Source organism: Colobus angolensis, unplaced genomic scaffold (assembly GCF_000951035.1).
Source record: "Colobus angolensis palliatus isolate OR3802 unplaced genomic scaffold, Cang.pa_1.0 Scaffold11, whole genome shotgun sequence".
In the NCBI taxonomy this organism is placed as follows: Eukaryota; Metazoa; Chordata; class Mammalia; order Primates; family Cercopithecidae; genus Colobus; species Colobus angolensis.
The window spans coordinates 9,944,786-9,950,660 of NW_012112030.1; the positions used below are offsets into that span (position 1 = coordinate 9,944,786).

The 5,875-nt window shown below is 40.3% G+C and overlaps 1 pseudogene across 1 annotated transcript; it reads left to right on the top strand.

The window, feature by feature from the left end:
• The first annotated feature begins 1,758 nt into the window (after positions 1 to 1,758).
• Positions 1,759 to 2,719, top strand: LOC105520410 (annotated as a pseudogene). The gene has a single exon (XR_001003131.1). The product of XR_001003131.1 is annotated as a proteasome assembly chaperone 2 pseudogene (transcript).
• Positions 2,720 to 5,875: the final 3,156 nt, after the last annotated feature.

The following is a 5,875-nucleotide window of genomic DNA, read 5'->3' on the forward strand; positions in this document are numbered from 1 at the left end:
CAGAAAACCAAACACTGCATGTTCTCACTCATAAGTGGGAGTTGAACAATGAGATCACATGGACAGAGGGAGGGGAACATCACACAGAGGGGCCTGTCAGGGGCTGGGAGGCTAGGGGAGGGATAACATTAGGAGAAATACCTAATGTAGGTGACGGGTTAATGGGTGCAGCAAACCACATGTCATGTGTATACCTATGTAACAAAACTGCATGTTCTACACATGTAACCCAGAACTTAAAGTACAATTTAAAAAAAAGAGAGAGAGAGAGGGAGAAACAGAAAAACATATTGGAGATTTAAGGGCCCTTAAAGTTCTTCTTTTTTTTTTTGAGATGGAGTCTCGCTCTGTCACCCAGGCTGGAGTGCAGTGGCACAATCTCGGCTCGCTGCAAGCTCTGCCTCCCAGGTTCATGCCATTCTCTTATCTCAGCCTCCCAAGTAGCTGGGACTACAGGCGCCCGCCATCACACCCAGCTAATTTTTTCTATTTTTACTAGAGACGGGGTTTCACTACGTTAGCCAGGATGGTCTCAATCTCCTGACCTCGTGATCTGCCCACCTTGGCCTCTCAAAGTGCTGGAATTACAGGCGTGAGGCACTGCGCCCGGCCCCAAATTTCCTCTTTTTGTAAGTGGTAGCACAAGTACACAGAAATAGATATAGAAGACTTAAGCAACACCATTGACCAAGTTGACCTATTGCCTTCTATAGAACACAACATTCAACAACAGCAGAAAACACATTCGTTTCAAGTACACATAAAACATTCACCAAGATGGACTATATTTGGGGCTATAAAACAAATTTCAATAAATGTAGAAGAATTTAAATCATAAACAGTATGTTCTTTGACCACAACTCAACTAATATCAATATTAAAATGACGTCTAGAAAATATCCAAATCTTTGGAAATGAACAATTCTAAATAATTCAGTAATCAAAGAATAAGTCACAAAAAAACTAGAAAATATTTTGAAATTTAAAAAAATGAAAACATTTCAAAATTATAGGATACAGCTGAAACAGTCCTTAGAGAGAAAGGTATGTCATATTAAATGCTTACATGAATAAAGAAGGGTCTAAACTTTGATGATAAGAAACTAGAAAAAGAAGAGCAAATTAAACCCAAGGCAAACAGAAGAAATGAAATAATGAAAATGTAGAAATCATTAAAATAGAAAACAGAAAAGCAACACAGAAAATCAAAACCAAAAGCTGGGTTTTTTCAAATTTAATAAAATCTGTAGACCTCTATAGCCAGACTTAAGAGACAAACAAAATTACACAATTTAATAAATATCAGGAATGAAAGAGGCTGGGAGCAGTGGCTCTGTAATTCCAACACTTAGGGAGGTAGGGGCGGGAGGATAACTTGAGCCCAGGTGTTTGAGACCTGCCTAGGCAATACAGGGAGAACCTGTTCTAAAAAATATTAAAAAAAAAAAAAAAAGAAAAGAAAAAACAGAAAAGAATGAAAGAGTGAGACATCACTATAGATCCTAGAGATACCCTAGAGATACAATAAAGAAACATTATGAATAACTTTATACCAATAAATTTAATAACCTGTAAGAAACGGACAAATTCCTTTAAAAGCTAAAACTGCCAAATCTCATTGAAAAAGTAGATAACTTGAATATCATCCACAAAAGATAGTAAATTTATAGCTGCAAACTTTCCCACAGAAAAATGTCTAGGCCCAGATGGTTTCAGTGGTGAAGGCTATGAAACATTTAGATAAGAAATAACACAAATCTTTCCAGTGTCACGCTTAGGCCCTGCTGGCCGCCCCACTGCGACCATGTTCGTTCCCTGCGGGGAGTCGGCCCCCGACCTTGCCGGCTTCACCCTCCTCATGCCAGCAGTATTTGTTGGAAATGTTGGCCAGCTTGCAATGGATCTAATTATTTCTACACTGAATATGTCTAAGATTGGTTACTTCTATACCGATTGTCTTGTGCCAATGGTTGGAAACAATCCATATGCAACTGCGGAAGGAAATTCAACAGAACTTAGTATAAATGCTGAAGTATACTCATTGCCTTCAAGAAAGCTGGTGGCTCTTCAGTTAAGATCCATTTTTATTAAGTATAAATCAAAGCCATTCTGTGAAAAACTGCTTTCCTGGGTGAAAAGCAGCGGCTGTGCCAGAGTCATTGTTCTTTCGAGCAGCCATTCATATCAGCGCAATGACCTGCAGCTTCGCAGTACTCCCTTCCGGTACCTGCTTACACCTTCCATGCAAAGAAGTGTTCAAAATAAAATAAAGAGCCTTAACTGGCAAGAAATGGAAAAAAGTCGGTGCATTCCTGAAATAGATGATTCCGAGTTTTGTATCCGCATTCCAGGAGGAGGTATCACAAAAACGCTCTATGATGAAAGCTGTTCTAAAGAAATCCAAATGGCAGTTCTGCTGAAATTTGTTTCAGAAGGGGACAACATCCCAGATGCATTAGGTCTCGTTGAGTACCTTAATGAGTGGCTTCAGATAATCAAACCACTTAGCAATGACCCCACAGCATCTACCTCACGGTGGAAAATACCAAGTTCTTGGCGATTACTCTTTGGCAGTGGTCTTCCCCCGGCACTTTTTTGATCTGTTTTCCATTTTATACCCAGAACACTTACTACCAACACAACTGTTAAACATTCTAGACAAAAACATCATATGATCCAAGAACGTATTAGGAAATTACCTTCACCGTAAATGTCAAAGGAAAAGATTAAGGATCTCTTTGCCATGCTTTTCATCACATGCAACAAATGTGAATTTTGTACAATAAAATTTTATTTCCTAAGTAAAAAAAAAAAAAAAAAAAACAGAAATTCTACACACATTTACAGAGAGTAGAAGATGAAATGCCAACTAATTTTATCAGGCCAACATTAACCTGATAGCAAAACCAGACCAATATATTACAAGAAAAGTACATATCATGATCCTTCATGAACACAGATGCTAAAATTCTTAACACTATATTAACAAATCAAATCTGGCAACATATAAAAAGAATAAACAAGTGAAGTTTCTCTTGGAATACAGAGTTTGTTCAATATTTGAAATCAGTCCATGTAAAAAGTAAAAGCATATGATTATCTTAAGAGCTGCAGAAAAAGTATTTCACAAAATTCAGTATCTCTTCATGATAAAAATTTTCAACAAGCTAAAAAAAATAGAATGCAGTTTTCTCAACCTGATAAAGAAAACCTATAAAAAACATATGCTAACATCACTTAAAGGTGAAAGACTGAATCCTTTCCCCCTAAGATCAGGAAGAACATCCACGCTCCCTATGCTTATTTAACACCACCGGAGATTCTAGCTGGGGCAATAAGACAAGAAAAAGAAGTACATGGCCAGGCATGGTGGCTCACACCTGTAATCCCAGCACTCTGGCAGGCCTAGGCAGATCACTTGAGGTCAGGAGTTCGAGACTAACCTGGCCAACATAGTGAAACCCCATCTCTACTAAAAATACAAAAATTAGCTGGGTGTGCAAGCCTGTGGTCCCAGCTTCTCAGGAGACTGAATCAGAAGAATCACTTGAACCCAGGAGGCAGAGGTTGCCATGAACTGAGATTGTGCCACTGCACTCCAGCCTGGGCGACAGAGTGAGACTCTTTCTCAAAAAAAAAAAAAAAGAAAAAAAAAGAAAGAAAAAGAAGTACATGCAGACACTTTGAAAAGAAAGAAGTAAACCTGTCTTCATTTGCAGACAACATGAGTATCTCTGCGGAAATTACTATGGAATTGTTTAAAGCTAATAGAAGTAAAAGTGAGCTTTACCATCTCTCAGAATAGGCCAGTATACATAAATTAATCATGTTGTGGACAAAGTGAAACTATAGTGCAAAAGCACTAATTTAATTAAAAAAAAAGCATTGTAAGTTCTAGACACTGGAAAAATAGGGAAAATCTTAAGAATTGAGAGGAGGGAAGAAAATACAAGTAATAAGGCTTAAGGAAGGAGAAAGATGGAGATCTTTGATCAACGAAACAACAGAGGATCCGTTGAAGAATTTAATCTGGAGAGGGACCTGATTGAGATCATTCTGAAAAGTAAAATAGAAGCAATCAAGTTTGATTTGGAATAAACTCTCAGGAGGTTCTTGCAATCATTTAGGCAAAAAAGATGACAGCTTGGTCTCAAGCAAAGGAGAAGGAGAAAAGCAAACCATAGTCAAGAGAGAGTTGGAAGATTAAATCAATTGGCTATTGACAAATGATAAAGAGAAGAGAGAAGGAGGAGACCAGGGCTGCTCCCAGATATGGGGCTGCAGCAGGGAAGGACAATGCCCTGCAGAGGAGCAGCTGTGCAGGCTTCGGTCTCTGACACAAAATACCCCAGGGAAAGAGCAGGTGTCATCTTTAGCTTCAACCATAAAGTGGCATGCAGTGCAGAGAGTGGCAGCCTGCCTGGGCCACTTTAAAATATGGTACCTACTGGTCCTCCACTTCAGCCACTGCCCCGGGCACTGGCATAATGGTCATTTACAACAATCATTTCCCTTGCTCGCTTGCCTGGACACCTCCTGGGCCACAGAAGTATGCCTCAAATTACGCAACTGACATAATAGAGACAGTAGGACCTCTGTCTGAGTCATGACCATTTTCTCTTCCCCTATCTTCTCTCAGGTTCACTCTCTGAATTCTCCTGGGGGAGCTCCATCACCTATCAGCTTCTTTTTTTAATGAAACTTGAACATCTTAAGCTGAAATTAGCCACCCTTCCTGAATAGCAAAATGCAGTCACCTTTACAGGACTCCAGATGTTTCAAATACAAACAGCCACGGGCAGGAGTAATGTTGCAATTCCATCCGTGCCTCAAAAGGGATTTGCAGCCTAAGCATCCACAAGGAGGAGCTCTCTGGTACATTTTCACTCACTCAACAAAGATTTACAATCACCTGCTGTGCACCAGGCTCTATGCTAGGCATTGGAGATACTATAATAAATTAAAAGGGCCAGCTGCAGTGGCTTATGCCTGTAATCCCAGTACTTTGAGATGCTGAGGCGGGAAGATCACTTGAGCCCAGGGGTTCGAGGCTGTAGCAAGCTACGACTGTGCCACTGCACTCCAGCCTGGGTGACAGAGCATAACTCTGTCTCTAAAGAAAAATATTTATTTATTTATTTATTTAGAGATGGGGTCTTACTCTGTCACCAGGCTGGAATGCAGTGGCACAATCACAGCTCTTGGCAGCCTCAACCTCCCAGGCTCAGGTGTTCCTCCCACCTCCACCTCAGTCTCCCAAGTAGATGGTGCTACAGGTGCCCACCACCACACCTGGCTAATCTGTGTTTTTTTTTGTAGAGACGGCTAATTTGTGTAATTTTTTTGTAGAGACGGGGTTTCACCATGTTGCCCACGCTGGTCTCAAACCCCTGGACTCAAGTGATCCACCTGCCTTGGCCTCCCAACAAATTAAAATTAAAACCGAAAACGTAAACACAGGAGCAGTGGTTCACACTTGTAATCCCATTTTGGGAAGCCAAGGCAGGAGGAATGATTGAGTCCAGGAATTCAAGACCAGCCTGGGCAACATGGTGAGACCTCATCTCTACAAAAAATAAAAAATAAATAAATTAGCCAGGTGTCATGGCATGCACCTGTAGTTCTAGCTACTCAGGAGGCTGAGGTAGGAGGCTTGAGCACAGGAGGTCAAGGCTGCAGTGAGCCATGTTCACACCACTGCACTACAGCCTGGGCAACACAGTGAGACACTGTCTCAAAAAAAATAAAAAGTAAATAAAAGATCCTGGCCTCATGGATCTTACATTTCTACGGGAGAGACAATTAGTAAGTAAAAAATAAGTGGCATAAAACATTGTGATAAAGTTATTTTAAAAAAAACAAAATGATGAGACAG